This window comes from Lissotriton helveticus, chromosome 1_1, assembly GCF_964261635.1.
Source record: "Lissotriton helveticus chromosome 1_1, aLisHel1.1, whole genome shotgun sequence".
Lineage (NCBI taxonomy): Eukaryota > Metazoa > Chordata > Amphibia > Caudata > Salamandridae > Lissotriton > Lissotriton helveticus.
In genome coordinates this window covers 417,215,149-417,233,538 of record NC_136057.1, presented here as the reverse complement: position 1 = coordinate 417,233,538, position 18,390 = coordinate 417,215,149, and the positions used below count along the sequence as shown (strand labels likewise).

The 18,390-nt window shown below is 46.0% G+C and overlaps 1 protein-coding gene across 5 annotated transcripts in view; it reads left to right on the top strand.

The window, feature by feature from the left end:
• CAPRIN2 (caprin family member 2) overlaps positions 1 to 18,390 on the top strand; it is an 857,580-nt gene that overhangs the window by 376,969 nt on the left and 462,221 nt on the right. The window lies entirely within an intron of this gene.

Here is an 18,390-nt window from a genome sequence, read left to right as displayed (position 1 = left end):
GGAGTCCTTGAGGTCTTCGGTGAACCAGGATGCCTTCTTGCTTCTGGGTCTGCTGGGAGGGTTCTTTAGTGGTGCGAGGTCGTCCGCGCAGGCGGTCAGCCACTGTGTGAAGTTGTGGGCTGCTTCGTTGGGGTCCGTTGTGAATACCTCGTACGGTATCAGACTCAGGGGTGGATGTCGTGGATGGTAGCCCCTAGAGCAGAACCCAGACGCTAGTCTAGTGACGGATTTTGATGCATTTGGCTCCATTATGTCATGGAACATCGCGGGGCTGAGTGCAAAGATGCAAAGTCCGGACTGGGGTTTCTTACAGAATTCCGGAATTGTTGTAAGGGAGCGCACGATGAATCATAAGGATATCCAGATTATTTCCCTTACATTTAATCAGGCTAAATCCCTAGACATCTATAATGTATATGCTAGGAGCACAGGGGGGCGGAAGTCTGGTACTTTTGCTGCCCTTGATGACTTGATTGATAAATTCTCCGCTCATTCACGTTTGATTGTCGCAGGAGATTTTAACGTAAATTTTGAACCTTTGTCAAATGGCGATTCTCATTTTGTCGAGGAGCAGGATAGTCAGTGGGGGTTCCCAAGCTTGAACTGGACCCAGTGAAGAGGTGGACTGGTCTGGTGATCCAAATCAACTCTATCTGTCTAAACAAAGGTCTAAGGGCGGCCAATGGCAGAACTCCTAAGGACAGGGTGGGTGCTGTCACATTTAAGAGTGGGAACAGAGAAAGTAGAATTGATTACATACTAGTCCATCTTGAGTTGTGGAATCATCTAGAGGATATGATGGTTGTTGACCACCTTGAGAGTGATCACAACCCCCTATGTATGACCCATTCTTATTGGGGAGTGCCCGTGGCAACAGAGGGATCGAGTGAAAACCACCAAGCAGCCCTCCTCGCAAATGATATGCGCCATTTGAAGTGGGCCAAAGTTGCCCAAAGCCAGTCAAACATTGACTTTATTTTAAAAAATCTAGAACGAGCTATCGGGGAATTGAGCGCCTGTGCTAATGCTGAAGCCTCAGTCCTAGAGAGAGATAGTGCCAATAAGGTGACGAAACCCTGTTTTCTCAAATAAAAGGTTTATTTCTGAAAGCAAATATCCCAAATAAAAGTCTAGTGAATAAGTCTCCCAGTTGGTAATAAAGAATGTAGGAAGACTCGACTGGATCTAGGGCAGGCTATCAGAAATGGATCCAGTGGATGGATGGAGTGGAGAATTGTGGCTCACTGGTTAGAGCAGCAGACTTTGAAGCAGAGATCAGAACCCGGGACCAGGGTTCAAGTCCCGACGCGGCAGGGTCTTGGGCTCAATGTCCGCGGACTCAATAATCGGCGCCTACTCTAATCATGGTAAAGGGGGTGGTGATGGACAGAGAATTCCGAATTAATGCAGAACACTCCTACCCAGTTAACAGATCAGTGCTTGATCCATCACCGTTTTTTAGCTCACTGCACCATCCCAGTTCAGAACCTGGCTATATGCAAATTAGTCTGTCCCTGGCCCAGTGCATCATGGGAACAGGGCAGACCAAACTACCAAGCCAATTCTTTCACTGGAAAGGAAACAAGCTTCCGGGGACCGGTTTCTGGCATTACAGCAGTCTTCGGCCCGGCTTGCTTGAATCCTGATGGTGCAGTGAGCAAGGGACTCGCATCCGAGTATACCCTACCACGCTTATGGTGGCCAAAACGATACAGTAAAGGGGGTGGTGATGGACAGAGTATTCCGAATTAATGCAGAACACTCCTACCCAGTCAACAGATCAGGGCTTGATCCATCACCGGGCCAGGGACAGACTAATTTGCATATAGCCAGGTTCTGAACTGGGATGGTGCAGTGAGCTAAAAAACGGTGATGTATCAAGCCCTGATCTGTTGACTGGGTAGGAGTGTTCTGATTCACTCAGATACTCTGTCCATCACCACCCCTTTTTGAAAATATTTTGGCCACCATGAGTGTGGAAGGGTATGCTCAGACATGAGTCCCTTGCTCACTGCACCATCAGGATTCAAGCAAGCCGGGCCGAAGACGGCTGTAATGCCAGAAACCGGTCCCCGGAAGCTTGTTTCCTTTCCAGTGAAGAATTGGCTTGGTAGTTTGGTCTGCCCTGTTCCCATGATGCACTGGGCCAGGGACAGACTAATTTGCATATAGCCAGGTTCTGAACTGGGATGGTGCAGTGAGCTAAAAAACGGTGATGGATCAAGCCCTGATCTGTTGACTGGGTAGGAGTGTTCTGATTAACTCAGATACTCTGTCCATCACCACCCCTTTTTGAAATTACTCTAATCATGGGTCCCACGCTGCAACTCTGGGCAATAGCTTGCTTAATCTCCACAACGGCCCCTACAACACTGGGATGCCTGGCTTCACCTTGGGGGTGCCCAGGAGAGGCATCTAACAGGGAGAGCCAGGAAGGGTTCCACAGCTTTATACAACGCCGGGACGCCCCGTTGGGGCAGCTGTGCGCTTTACAAAATACACTACATTTACATCCAGTGCCAGTCTCGCCAGGAGTGCGTATAAAACTGCCATCCAAAAATCCAAGCGTGCTTGGGATGAAACAAAAAGTGTGTGGAATTAAAGGAGGCCAGTTCCGCCAAGAATTCTAAGCGATTCTGGGACTTGTTGAAATGGGGAGCCGAAGGTCGCCCAGAAAAGCCCCAAAACTGGGTAGCCCAGGACGACTGGGTGGCTCACTTTAGGCCCCAATACGCCAGAGGGCTGGAATTGCCCTCGGAACAAAGAGACGGGATTTTATATACCCCATGGGTGGAAGATGCGTTTACTATTCGGGACATTCAACACGCTTTGGATTCTATCACACCTGGTAGAGCGCCAGGAATAGATGGTGTCCCAGCAGATATCTTCCTAAACGATAGAGAACCTTGGGGAAAGTGCATACTGTTACTGGCTAATATGATAGCTAAAGGATCACCAATACCTGAATCCTGGAATGGGGCGGAAATAATTCCTGTCTTCAAAAAGGGTGACAAGTCACTCTCAGGTAATTATCGCCCTATCAGTCTAATTGACACCATTCAGAAGATCTATGGCAGACTGGTATTAAATAAAGTACATGAGTGGGAGCGTGAGATGAATATTTTGCCCCACCTCCAAGCAGGATTCAGAGTCTGCATAAGCGCAGTCGACCAAGTCCTAAATTTTACCATGCTCTATTGGAAGGTTGTTCAACTGGGGGGGGTAGCTTATATGCTGCCTTCATCGATTTGAGGGCAGCCTTCGATCTTGTCCGCGTGCAAACTTGTGGCTTGTATTGAATGATATGGGTATGCCTCCTACCCGTCTTTCCTTGATTGTCAAATTGCACGTGCACAACTATGCTCAGATAAGATGGGGTCCTCCTGGAAGCGTCACAAATCAGTTTCCAGTGGAGAGGTGAGTGCGCCAAGGTTACGTGCTAGCCCCGACTCTTTTCTCTCTCTATATTAACAATGTGGCAATGGCCCTGATTGAGGAAAATGTTGATGCCCCAATTTTAGCAGGCGCCAAAGTACCTATTTTAATGTTCGCCGACGACTCTTATCATTTCCAAGACCCCAAGTGGCTTGCAAAAAGCACTTGGGATCTTTGAAGCCTTTTGTACCAATCATGGGCTGGAAATTAACGTTTTAAAATCGAAGTTTGTCTTTTAATCAACAATAATCATTTAGAGGGAAAATATTGATGAACGACCTACCCCTGGAACAAGTTAAATCATTTTCATATCTGGGCGTAACCATACAGCATGATCTGCGATGGAACGAACAGATAGACCTAGCAACCCTGAAGCATAGACAACTAGCAGGTGCACTAAACAGTGAGCATGCCAAGTCCCTGACAAAACTGTTGGCCCCTGCAATTATGGTCTACAATGCGAAGGCTGTGAGCGCAGCCCTCTACGGAGTAGAAATATTGGGGCATGGGAACCTAAGCAAGTTAACAAGTTCTGAAAATAGCTTCTTACGCAACCTTATCATGCTACCACAGAGTACTCCTATGGGCCCAGTTTTTCAGGACCTAGGCATGAAACCAATTGAGATTATTGCAACCCTTCGCCCAGTATTATACTGGAGGCGACTATGGGTAACGCCGGAACTAAAAATATTCTCCATGGGACTCTTGGACATTATTAAAAGTGATGTTTTCCATCAGGTAAAATGGCTCTCTGGAATTGGAGCGATTCTCAGAGAGCTGGGTCTGGTGGAGGCATGGGAGGACCCCATTAACGCTATATTTCCGTCGAAGGCAATAAAGGGTCTGTACTGGGGAATGATATCCTCTAAATTGTTTAGGACCACTCCTCCACTCATTAACTGGGGTGTTTATGGAGTTCAAGGATGAGACTCTATTTGAGCCATTCTGGGACGACATAAATAAGCCACTGGATAGAAAGCTCTACTTCCAACTGAGACTCTGCAGTATTCCTGTCAGAGTATTTACATCCAGGTGGTCTAATGGAGGTAACGCCTCTTGTCCATCGTGCCCTGATCCCAAAGAGACAGTTAGTCACCTACTCTTTGGGTGCCCTGCATACTCTGCCCCACGCAGAGTTTGGTTACGACCCATGGCTAAACTGCTGGGCACTCGTAGTGGAATAATGGCCGTTAGAATCATCTGCACAAACCTAAGTACTTTAATATATATAGCTGTGGCAACATTTTTAGGATGTCCTGGGTCATCAGAAGTAAAAGTGTAAAGGGATAAGTCTCTGGATGATTAATTTTTGTGATTACCTGATGTATTCAAACCTGATAATTTTTTACTATGATGATTTTTAGCCCTCTTATGTATTTGTATATATTTTATCTTTATCTTATTGAATGAATTTTTTAATTGTAATGCTTTTATGACAATTGTCGAATAAAGCTTGTTTGACTTGAGAAATGGCCCCCCTGCTTTTGCTAGAAACAAATCGATAGTAGCCCTTTTATTAGCTAGAGGTTCATTATTAGCAGCTTTTTTCTTCCTCTTAAGTAGATACCAAAGAGTCCTAGTGTTGATAAGGAACCTGTACGATCAGGGGGATCTCCACAATTCCAACAACTGAACAATAAAACTTGTGCTCACCGCGGAGTTAGATGCTCCAGAGCTTTCGCATACCTGTAACTTTGGAAGGTGGCTTCCAAGCAAAAAAGGCAAATAATCTGTAATTTGTTCTGTCTCCGCTTCGAAAAAGTAACCAGCCAAAAAGGTAGGATCAACCGAGCCGCGGACGGGCGCGACCCAGGCACGCCATGTGCGGCCCGCACTGCCGAAGCCCTAGGCCGCTTTTACATGCCTCCTGGCGCAGCAGAATGCAGTTGTGGATTGCAAGCCGTGTTGCTAGCTGGTGCTTGTAGTCCAGGCCCCCTCCTGCGGTCCAAACATTCCAACTGTCTCCCGCGCTGCAGGAGTCCTAGGCTGCTTTTATGCGCCTCCTGGCGCTGCAGACTGTGGTTACGGTTTGAGCACGTATTGCTAGCTGGGGCTTGTAGTCCTGGCCCCTTGCTGCGGTCCAAACAATCTCCAACTGACTCCCGTGCTGCAGGAGTCCTAGGCTGCTTTTATGCGCCTCCTGGCGCTGCAGACTGCGGTTACGGTGTGAGCCATATTGCTAGCTGGGGCTTGTAGTCCTGGCCCCCTGCTGCGGTCCAAACATTCTCCAACGGTCTCCCACTCATCAAGAAACCCACTCTAGATCACTCGCCTGCACATTATAGCAAGATCATCAAAAATCTGTTTTACAGTCAACGCGTAGATGAAATTAACTGCAGTTTCCTACAAAACGATAATTCTAGTTTCTGATCCTATTCGAGAACGAGTGGACCGATCACACCCCTAGACACGTAGTCCTAGAATGCTGCAGACTGGCACTAACTGAAAATTTCTTCAGGTTTGAAGATCATCTGTACCTCCAACAACATGGTACCAGTATGGGGAGCACTTTTGCGCCACGTGGCCGGCCTCTACGTGCACCATCTGGAGAGGCACAAGATACTAAACAACAACCCCCACCTACGTCATGTCCAATTGTGTAAAAGGTACATAGACGATGTTCTATTGATCTGGGAGGGCACTGAGACAGGAGCCAGTGAATTCATGAGATGATTGAACCAACAGGATCCCTATCTAAAATTTACCTACACCATGAGCAGCTCACACCTAGTCTTCCTTGATCTTCTGGCACGACAAGGGACTCTAGCCACCACTACACATTTCAAGCCCACTGCCAGAAACTGCCTTAGTTACGACAGTTTCCACACCCGGCATCTGAAACAAAACCTCCCCTTCAGCAAATTCTTGTGCCTTAGGAGTGACTGCACTGACAAACAGGACTACAATTCCCAGGCTAAAGATCTTAGTGAGAAACTGCTGAGGCGTTATTACCCTAAACACCTAGTGTCAAAAGCAAAAAAGAGGGTCTCGAACAACAGAGAAGCTTTGCTTAAGCTCAAAATTAACAACACCACTGAAACCAAGAGACCTATCTGCATCACCACAATTAATGTTGCGTCTGACAGTGACTAAAATAGTCAAAAAACATTGGCGCACACTTAACAGTAGGGGGGCTGAACATTCCTTCGCCCATATTCAGTCCCAAACATGGCATGAACATGAAAAAACACTTAGTACATACACGACCAAATACCACAAAGGAGGAGGAAGGCAGTGTTCGATGGTTGCACCCACTATCCACAGGACACTACCCTTGTAGTAACTGCAGTGTCTGCCACCTCACTTCAGCCACCAAGACAGTGACTTTGTATAACAATACCACTTGGGAACTGAGACAATTCACTAATTGCAACACGACAGGGGTAGTGTACCTCATTACGTGCACATGTAATCTCCACTACGTAGGGATGACCACCAGGAAAGTTAGCACCCGCATAGTTGAACACAGGAGTAACCTACGCTGCAAGCGCACCACCACGAGAATGACTACCCACTTCCTACAGAAACAACACACACCGAACGATTTGAGGTGGGTGGTACTAGAACACATCAATCGCAAAGAGAACCTAGAAAAGAAGTTACATGAGAGAGAACAGCGATGGGTTTTCAAACTCCATACTGACACCCAGGCCCTTAACAATGACATCCTCTGGGGCCTGTTTTGCTGAATGATTACCTCCTGCCAGTCTCTACCTAACCTACCATGATGTATAACTTGTAGGTCCTTCATCCAAGATCAGGGTATATACCCCACGGACCCATTATAAACTGCAAACATACACCACCGTGACAGATTTTGCCCCTTCATCAAGGAGGGATTTCCTAATACCACCACAACTGGGGTAACCCTCTGTAACCAGCCATGTGTAATATATCACATGGTTGATATTCTCTGGCTTACCAACACGACCATGTGCATTCGTTCCCCAATCCACACATGTAGGGACCACATCTTGTGACAACAGTCGCTCTATATGGAAACAAAGTATGCTAAGGTGGTCCATGACCCCAAGGGATAGACCGTCTGCCCACCACTTCATTGGCCACCACCTGTAACACCACTACATGAAGGGAAAGTGCAAATTTGCGTTCCACACAATAGTTAATGTTCTCATCGATATTCTGTTAATACATCATTTACCTAACCTATTTAAACCACAAACTTGAAGGTTTTGGTGGAGCCACAGTTTTACTTAACCCCTTCGATGCTCATGACGGAACCGTTCCATCATGAGCCCGTTGGCTCATTAGAACCTTCAGCACAGCGCGAAAATTCGCGCTGCGCTGAAGGTGTTAAATTAAATTAATGAAACATACTTTCAACCCGTATATCTACATTTCCATACAGGGCATGTCTTTAGGATAACGCGGAGCCCACTCGTGTATCCTACCAACATGGCTGCCACCTTTGCCATCGGCAGTGGCCATTTTGTGCTGCGTCTCGTGCGGTCCAGTCATTTCAGGCCAACATGCGGGAAACTCAGAAGGATTTATTCAGTCCCCTGCCAGAGACATGCTAAGATGCGGTCTGGCGGGGAGACGAATAGCTGTCCAGGAGCGGTTCTCCCTACCTAGAAGTAAGTCTTTTTCCACCACAGGAACCTGATAACAAGAAAGAAGCCAGACTACTCTAGGGTTTCATATGTACGGGCTAATGTTTTCCAACCCTTTTTCCTCAAACCTGGCAGATAATTTCACAGGGAAACACTGCCCTGCCCCCGAGTCCATGAAGCGTACTTCTGCTTCAAACAAAGTATGTGCTTACAGTCGTTTTTAACACAATTTTCCCTGTTTTTGTGTGTTGTGTGATTGTCACCACATGAGGATTGGATTTTTAAATGTACCTACAACCACGTAGCACGTTTGGCAGGCATGTTTATAACTTTGAGGTTGCAACCACGCTCTGATCATGGAAGTCTGCATGCCCCATTATGGAGCCCAACAGCATGGAAGTTCATGACCATGTGTACCCACCTACTCGACCAGAGAGGGGGCTGTCCTCTAACCATCTTTTTACTATTATAGTTCCATTACGTGATATGGTGATCGTATGTATAAACCACGTATGCTTTATTAGTTGCAGCGTTTTCTTAATTTAATATTTCATTTCCATATTTAGGTTTAATAGGAGTGGCCAACACAGGGCTGGTCCCTGTGTGGTCCTGATGAAGAGTTAGGGGTAGGCTCGAAACATGTTTATCTTACACTGAACTCCTACCCATTACAGTTAGGTTTTTCCGTGTAACACCCCCTTTTCGATATACCAACCTAGGAGCGATAAAGTATTTAAGCCCACTAGCAAGGTACTTTTAATCACTTTCACCCACTCCACCACACACTGCACTTTAAGTGCTCCTACGTATTCTCCGCAAGTCGTAGCACACCCCAGTTCGTAGAGAACTGGGATAGCCCCAATGATGAAGCATGTCACTGTGGGGAAACCCTGGTGAGTGGGGAGACTCAAAGAATTTTTTCTTTCCTGAAGGCAATTTCTGATCATATTGATTGGAAGCCTCCTCCTTTGACTAAGTCCTTAAACCCGTGACCTTGGGTTTTCTTTGTCTGCATATTGAAGGCAGACCTAGCTGACTTCCCCCTACCTCCCTCTCCTTCTGTGTATTGTATGCAGGCTGTCCGTTTAGGAATGTCCAAGAACTGCCTGAAACTTCATTTGGGAAAGACTGAGGTTTTGCTTTTAGGTGCCCAGTCATCCTTCTGGTCCTGTGTGTGGTGGCCACCAGATTCAGGCTTACTCCCAAAAAACAGTTAGGAAAACCAGGAATTTGGGAGTCCTACTCAATGATAAATTTACCTATTCGGATTGGGTGAATCCGGTTACCTCTGCTTACCTTTTATTCCACCTAATGTTCAGAAAACAGTAGTCACATCCTTCGTGTTGTCCAAGATGGACTACTGTAATGGGCAAACCTTGCAAAATGTGGCAGCTTGTGTGCTGCTAAGTCCAGAGAGATCATTTGGTCTCAGTCCATTAAAAACCTTCACTGGATCCCCATTAGGCAGAGGCTCATTTTTAAAGCACTCTGCATTGCCTACAATGCACTATACAACCTAGATCCCGATTTCCTGGTGAAGAGTATCACTTGATACACTCCAGGCAGGTCCTTATGATCTGCCTCTGCCTTATCAGTGGTAGTGTCCAGATTCAAACACACGGCTTGGGGAGGCAGAATCTTTGTACTGAGAGCAACGAAAGCATGGAATGTTCGGTCTCTATACATCAAAGCCATTCCCATCCTTCTGGCTTTCAGGAAAGCCTTGAAGACAGTTATTTACTTATAAATAGGCTTCTTACCTCCAAGTCCTCTGTCCGTTCTGCAAGCGCCAAGACGCCTTTTTGGTAATTGAGTGCTTTAGAAAAATACCATAACCTAGCCTCACATTGCAGTAACCCTTCCATTACAAAGTGTAACATACATTAAAAATGTCAAATATAATTTTTACGCTATACTGAATAGCATTAAAAACTACTATGATAAAACGTTAGCCCTTATCTATCTCTAATGACCCTGCTGTTAACTGTTTATTCGTGTGAGCACATGTGGGCATTGAATCCAAGGTCAAGCGCCTACTTCGGGACATAATCTCAAAAAATCAATTTACATTTTAAACCGAATTTGTAAAAAAAAAAAATTTTAATATTTCTTTTTATTAACACAAACACCAGCAATAGTATACATTACAGGGGGTCAATCACAGCAGTTGAGCATACATCGTGGGATACAGGAGACACAACACGTAGTTACATTGGAACCTCACGGGGAGGGGGAATCCTCCGGTACAGCAATCCTGGGCGGTGTACAAATCTCTCTCCTGTAACTGTTCCCAGGCCCCCACACTAATGAACACTTCAGAGGGCGTCCCCTAGCCAGATATGTTTTTTTCCCTAAACATACACGGTTTCCCACCCCTCCACGGAAGGGGGCTCCGCTGCTCCCCACAACTGGCCAATATTTCTCTTGGCAATCATTTAGCATTGAGTGACCCATTGTGTCTGCGAAGTGTTTAAATCAGTGGGTTCCCATATGTTAAGCAAACACCTCCTTGCCTCGGGAGACAGTGAGACTCCAAGTACTTCATGTATGATGTTATGTATGTTCCTCCAATAGGTGGCTGCTCGCTCACCCACCCAAATAATGTGCATGAAGGTACCAACCAGACCACACTGCCTTTTACATTGCCTTTAATACAAACTGGACCGACTTCTTCCAGTTAATTGAAAGCCCAGAGTTCCTCCCAAAGGATGCCAGGACATCAAAAACCACTATAAGTGACTTGCAGGGAGAGGCCAAGTAAAGCAAAATATCATCCGCATATAGAGAAATGCGGTCCTCCCAAGCATGAGACCACCGCAGACCCCTAATCGAAGGCTCCCAACGCAACCAAGCCGCAAGGGGCTCTATAGCCAGAGAGAAGAGAAGGGGGGACAGCGGGCAACCCGGTCTGGTACCCCACCCCAACACGAAGGAGGTAGAGACTGTTTACTACAACTTGGGCGAGCGGCTCAGAGTATAGCAGACGTATCAAACCAATAAATCCTGGGCCAAAACCAAACTTCGCCAAAACCGCCCATAAATAAGGCCATTCAATCATATCAAATGCCACTGTTGCGTCAAGTGACTCAACTATAGCTGGTTCCTGCGATGTCTGAGACCTGGCCAGTACACCGTGGAGTCTACGAAGATTTAATGCCGTATTTTTATGGGGCATAATGCCCGACTGGTCGGGGTGTATTAGATCAGTAATGATCTTAATTAACCTATTTGCCAGAAGTTTGGCCAGAATCTTGGGCTCGACATTGCGCCTCGTACAGACCTATCTCTTTGCTTAATCGGTTTTAATCTTGCCTCCTTGTGTATAACGACTATCAATGCCACTCTCTGGTCTCTGGGGAGTGATCCTTTCTCTCTGGATTCCTAATACATTTCCTTCAAATAAGGAGCAACACGGTCTGGCTTAAGCTTATACAATTCTATAGGGAGTCCGTTGGGGCCTAATGCCTTGCCAGAGTTTAAGGAGCAGATAGCTAAGGCAATCTCGTCTGACGTCAGCTCACTATCCATAAACTTGGCGTCTTCAAAGGAAAGACGCGGAAGTTGTATGTCTCGGAGCATCAAACAAGAGTCCGCTTCCGAGCAAGATGAGACTCAAGTGTAGACTGTTTGGAAGTATTTAGGGAATGCATTTACAATATCTTGTGGATCAGTGAGTGTTTCCCCTTCCTCCGTCAGGAGCTCAGGGACCAATCTGGAAGCCCACTCCTTGTCCAACCAAGCAATAAGCTTACCTGCCTTATCTCGCAAATCATAAAGCCTACCATGTTGCTCCCTACCAAGTGCTTTGGCCCTGCCAGTGACCAGAGTCTTGTATTCATGCTGTTTCAAGCGCAGCTGGTGGAGCTTATCTGGCGTCACATCCCGTTCCAAGTCTCCCTCCAACTCCCGGATTTCAGTTTCCAACGTCACGACCTCCCTCTGCTTTTCCTTCTTGTAACCTGCTATCTGTGATAGGGCTTGGCCTCCAATGACTGTTTTAAGGCCTCGGAGAGAGAAACTGAAGAGGAAACCGACCCCACATTAGTGACAAAGTATTCCTCCAACTTGGCAATAAGGTCCTTTCCAACCTTGGGATTGCCTAGATACCATGGGTTTATCGGGGCCACTCTGCCCGCCGAGCCACGGCCCATTACTACATGGATCCACAGTGGAGAGTGGTCCGATATACCTCTAGCCAAGTGGACGACCTCAGCAACACATGAAACTTGAGCAGCGGGGACCAAACAGTAGTCTAGTCGTGAGAGACTATCATGCACACCAGAGTGAAAAGTAAATTGCTTCCGATCAGGATGAAATAGTCTCCAGCAGTCCACAAGACCCATTGCCTCCATAAAGTCCGGTAGCCATAACAGCGACCGACCCAATTCTCTAGGGGGGTGCCTATCCATAGTCCCAGAGACAACAGCATTAAAGTTTCCAACCATGAGTACCAGTCCCTCGGGGAGCGAGAGCAAGACAGATCCCAAATCCATCAAGGTCGTGCCCTGCAGTCCAGGGGGGACATAAATAGAAAGATAGGTTACGCAATGACCTTCCCAAGAGCCAGTGACTCCAATATATCTGCCCCTCTCGTCTTCCAAGGTCGAGGCCACCGCCAGCGGAAACGCTTTGCGGACCAGAATCCCGACCCCTCTAGAGCCTGAAGTAAACCCCGAACATGCAATCAATTTATATCCCATTCTATGCAGAACATTACATGAGTTGCCAATTAAATGAGTCTCCTGAAGCAAAACCACGTCTGGTACCTGTCGTTTGAGAAACTGAAGGACAACACTCTGCTTGATCTTATCCCCCAACCCGTTTACGTTCCAACTCAATACTTTTATTTCGCTACCCCTCATCGCTTACCCAAAACTGCATGCCTACCCCCACAAGTCGACTATCAAGCCAATATACAGTGCTGATGTGAACTTTAAACCTAATTTTTGATGGACACTTTTAACTGCAGATTCCTCTGTTTTGACCTACCCTGAAAATGATATCTAAGAGCATTTAAGGCCCACCAATGCGTGCTGATGTCAGTACTTTGAGAGTCGTAGCCCACTCCCAAACTTTTACTTTGTCTCTGACCATGTTTTTGTTACAAAATTCTTTCTCCAGTGTGCAGGTGCCCACCAAAAACCATAGGGTTTGAGCCTAATAGGGACCGGCACAAACTGGTTTTTCTGACAGACCCCTAGGAGGTCTGTCTCTTTTATGTAGGGTTGTCGTACAACTCTAGGCATGCAACAACTGGGCATTGATGAATCCTAAGGTGATCTGAGAGTGCAAATCTGAATGTTGTCTTCAAACACTGAAGAAAGGTGCCCAACACCTGCTCCAGCTTGAAGTTGATGGTGGGGACCCACAACTGCTAGAATTTGATGTTGGGGACCCACTCCTACTTTATAGGCCGTGCCCTTGAAAGATACTCCTCACATTCAAAATGATGCCAGAGGACGACTGATTTATTTTTGTCAGACTCTGAGGCAAATCCACCCCAACCGAAGTCAATTCCTATACATGATCACACAGCCAGTCGCAACTATTCTGATTCAGTCAAGTTACTATTGCCCAAGAGTCTCCCTCAAGCACTACACAATCCTTTTTGGCTCAAATTCAGTACTTTGTCAACTTAGTCTGTGTGATGGCAATGCAGAAGACTGGGAGTACACATCTCAGTACTACGATTACAACCTTACAATGGACCTGCAAGAGGCCAGTGACTTGGACACCTCCACTGATGGTCTGATAGATCCATGCCTGGCCCCTCAACAGAAGAATCTCCTTCATTCACTGTAGTCATCCAGCGTGTAGATGAAGTTATTTACTTGCAGATACTATCTATTGAGGTCAAAACTAGCATACTGATTGAGGTTCTGCAGCCCGGACAGATTTCCCTCCATCAGCCTCATTGTAAAGGAGGAGCCGTTCTGTCATGCTAATGGGCATTGCTTTTGCCTACTGGTAATTGGGTTTGATAACTGCTGTAGACCTGCCCAAGGTGACCCTGCCTTCTTCTTATAGCATTCTTTGCCTGAGAGCCTTGTGTTCCAGGCCTCTACTAGTAGGTTAAATATGAACCTGCCCTGGTAAGTTACTTCTCGACCCTTTGTGTTTTTGCACTTTCCGGACCAAACATCCTTGTTTACATTTTCTGACTCCATATTCCTCCTTCCTTGATAAACTGGTGTTGCAGACCAAAGTGGAGTTTCTATCAAAAGACAATCCATTCAGCATTGGCTAAGAAGCATCCCCACAGGGGGTGAGGTCTCATTCCACCAGGGGAACGTCTGTTGCTACTACATTGGCATGCATGGTGTACATTCTGGACATTAATGAGGGTGCAGCTTGTCTGTCCAGCCACACGTTCTGGAAGCACTATTTCTTAATAGACCGGTCTGATGGGAAGGGCATATTGCCTGGTCAGTCTGGCAGGACGTTTTAGTCTGAGCCGTTCCACAGACCAACCACCTTGGGGATACTGCTGTGGTATCTATTCAAGGTGAAATGTCTGCAGTTCGAAATATCCTTCAGAAGAACAAGTGGCTTACCTTTGGTACGTCTTTCTGTTGAAACCCACAGGTTCTTCTTCACTCTTGCTGCCCCTCCTGCAGAATAGTCTTTTTGTAATCTATAAAAGGTCCCAACCTAGTAATGTTCACACTGCCACATCTGTTCAGTTATTGGGCTCTGTCTGACTGCGTGGACAGTCCAGAAAGAAACAGTCAGTGCACACAGATGATTCTTTTATGCAGTTCCAATGTCACTTCCACCGCTGGTTGAAAACGCACATTCACGCAGCGCGTGCTGCTAGTGCAAGGGGAGCAATAATGACAAAATCTAGTCTGGCATTTGTGTGTATTCAAGAAGGAAGGAAGCTATGGTTAGGAGTCACTAGAAAGATCACTACAGAAAGTAAATAATTTTCTTTAGATATTCAGCCTACTAAATGGGTGTAGTTTTGCAATTCATCCTAGTTCCCCTTTCTGTATTTCAGATGGATTCGCTCTCCAAATTTAAGGTCTGTTGTTCCCAAATCAGCTACAACATAACCAGGCCAATGGAACCGCTAGTGTTTTATCTGCAGTCGGGTAATCTGACAATGGGTCTTTACAGAGACTGCTAAGCTGCCCTTTTCAGTTATGGGTTTCTAGAGTGCACTGAAGGAGTCGTAGTGATACATGAAACAAATTGGTGAATTAAACCGGACCGCAGTCTATCTGTTGGTATTCATAACCCCGGGGGTCTCATCTTTTGTGGAGATGATTCATTTGCTGGGTATGGAGCAAATGGTTCAGGGGTCAACTCATAGGGCAGGGCATACACTGGATGTGGTTTGCACTAACCTCCGTACACTCCAGATAGGAAAGCCATCCCCACAGATCTGGTCTGACCACAGTTTTAGCCCAATAAATATTCCGATCCCTGTTAAGGATCACAGAGTAAGGAAGACAGTGGTAGGGTCCCCTAGGAAGGAATGGCAGTGCCTACTCACAAATAACTTGTTGCTAACAGTGGCACTGGACAAGGTTCCAACTCTCACAGGGGCTCCTGGAGAAGACACTCGTCAGTTTCACAACTGGATGTCATCGATAGGGGAGGAATTGCTTCCATCTGGTCGCCCGGTTGGATTAAGTAAAAGGAAACCACATAGGGAACCCTGGTTCTCAAAAGAACTAGGACTTCACCTGCAATCCAAACAGTTGGAACGCAGATGGAGAAGGGGTTATGAAGAATCTAATTGTCTGATTTTTAAAACATTTAGGAAAAGATACAACGCAGCTATTAAATCAGCAAAAAAGTTATATTTCCATAATCAAATAACTATGGCAAAACATAATCAAAAAGATTTTTACAATTGTAAAATCATTCACAGATCCCAAGGGGGTACACATAGAAATTCCTCCCTCCCAAAAGTTATGTGAAGACATCGCAATCTTTTGATGAAAAGATTAAGGCCATACAAAAGAACTTTGTGACCAAAGACCATTTGGAGCCTTTTGGGGCACAGATGTCTACAAATAGTGATGGTAGTTCTGGCCTCCAAGCCATTGAACCAGCTACTCTCTCCCAGACTAAGGAGGCGATTTTGGCTTGTAAATCGGGATCTCCTCTGGATGCTTGTCCTCCGATGCTTTTACATCATATCATCGACATCGTTAATTTGGTGATTAATGATCGTGAACTCCTCACTAGCTACCGGGACGGTGCCAGACGAATGGAAATTCGCCATAGTAAAACCCTTGAAGAAGAAGTCGAAAATCGACTCCAAGTCTTGCAAATTATAGGCCCATATCTTTGTTACCCATTTTGGGTAAAATCACAGAGAAAATCGTGTATAAGGAGCTCTCTAATTACCTAGAGTCAGTACAGGTTCTTCATCCCCGTCAATCCGGTTTTCAACCAAAATATTCAACTGAGTCGGCGCTCCTCGAAATATCAGATACTATTACATTTATTCTGGATGAGGGCAAGAGGGCAGTCTTGATTCTTTTAGACTTGTCAGTAGCTTTTGATTCCATCTCACACAAAATCCTGCTAGCCAGATTGAGATCGTGTGGTATATCAGATCATGCATTGACGTGGACCACATCCTTTTTGACAAATAGGACACAATCAATCTCGCTGGGACCGTTTCTGTCATCTGTACAAGTCATTACCACAGGGGTGCCGCAGGGTGCTTCTTTAAGTCCTCTGCTGTTCAACATATATATGGCCCCTCTTGTCTCATTGATCTCTAATTATGGGATCGAAATTACGTCGTACGCCGACGATACCCAATTGATCCTCTCCTTGGATAAGACTACTACTAATGCAGAGGGAAACTTCAAAAACTGTCTGACAGCGGTATTGCCATGGATGAGGGAAAATCACCTCTGTTGCAATACCAACAAGACAGAAATCTTACCAATTGGTAAAGATAATTCTTTTCATCCGAAGGATTGGTGGCCAGACAACACCACAGCGCCGCCATTAACGGTGGAAGTGGCTAAGAATTTAGGCGTGTGGTTTGACTCTGCCCTTTCATTCAAGCCCCATGTTCTGAAATTGACCCGGACCTGCCTTGGGCTTATAAAAACTTTGAAAAAGTTTTTTAATTTGATCCCTCTGGCAGCCAAGAAGACAGTCGCAGTGGCCCTTATATTATCGAGGCTGGACTACTGCAATAGTCTCCTTGCAGGAATTAACAAAACTATCCTGAGGAGACTACAGGTGGTCCAGCACGCAGCGGCCAGATTGGTTTAGGAATTACAACGTAGGGCGTTGGCCTCGGCTGCATTGATGGCCCTTCAAAGGCTCCTGGTCCACAAGAGTTTTGTTCAAACTCTTATTGACAACTTTTAGAGCCCATAGTCATCTGGGCCCAGGATATCTTTCAGCAAGTTTCAGGCCTCATACTACTGTGAGAACACTAAGGTCCACCACTGCAAATTTGCTCAGGGTTCCAGCGTTTAAATTAGCCACCACCAGAGGCGGAAGATCAGCCACTGTGTTGGGAACAAAAGCCTGGAACAGTATGCCTAAGGAGCTCAGAGCTATCGAACAGGAGGGGCAGTTTAGAAAACTGTTGAAGACGTGGATATTCGGGTTATCAGATGCTTTCTGTCTAAAGCTAATTTAGGTTTGTTACACTCCTAATCTGTTTTTAGTGCCAGGAGACTCCGTTAGGAGTGGCAGTTTGCGCTCTATAAAATCACCTTTCATTTCATCCATTTCATAAAAAGAAGTCCAGACCTGGCTGTTCGACTAAGTCTCCTCCGCAAGATCCCCAGCGCCTGGATACACCTGGGTGATTAGCAGCGCTCTCCAAATTGGACTGATTGCTTTTATTAATCGAACAAAGGGGCTGATTTCGGGTTTGACGGACGTGGTACTCCTTTGCAATGGGCACTGAGTACCCTATCCAGCAAACGGAAGGGCTGCCCACCCGATTTACAGTCTGCACACCTAAAGTTGTCCGTGACCGAGCCTACTCTGGCTCAGTCACTGACATACTCTTCCAACTGCCTGACAGTGTTTTATGTGAACCTCTGAAGGCCCATACTCTGTCAGTTGGTATTTTTTTTTTCTGGTTAGTCGCCACCAGGGAAAATAAAAAAATAAAAAAATCCCAAACCATGAAACCACACCAATGGTGGGAGTGGGGGGGGACGAGGAGGCATTTGGTTTACTTAGTTACAAAATAAACTCCTGCATTAGAAGTTTCTTTTTGGAAAACGTAAAACGTTGTAATATTTTACCAGGAAGTCCTGTTTGAAAAAGCCGTCCAAACTTCTATATCATTGATAGGACCTTCATGATGGTAGTTCCTGCCAAAATGTAGAGCTGTCCACAGGGCTGGTGGACAACTCCAATTTGGTAGGCGGAGGACCCTCTG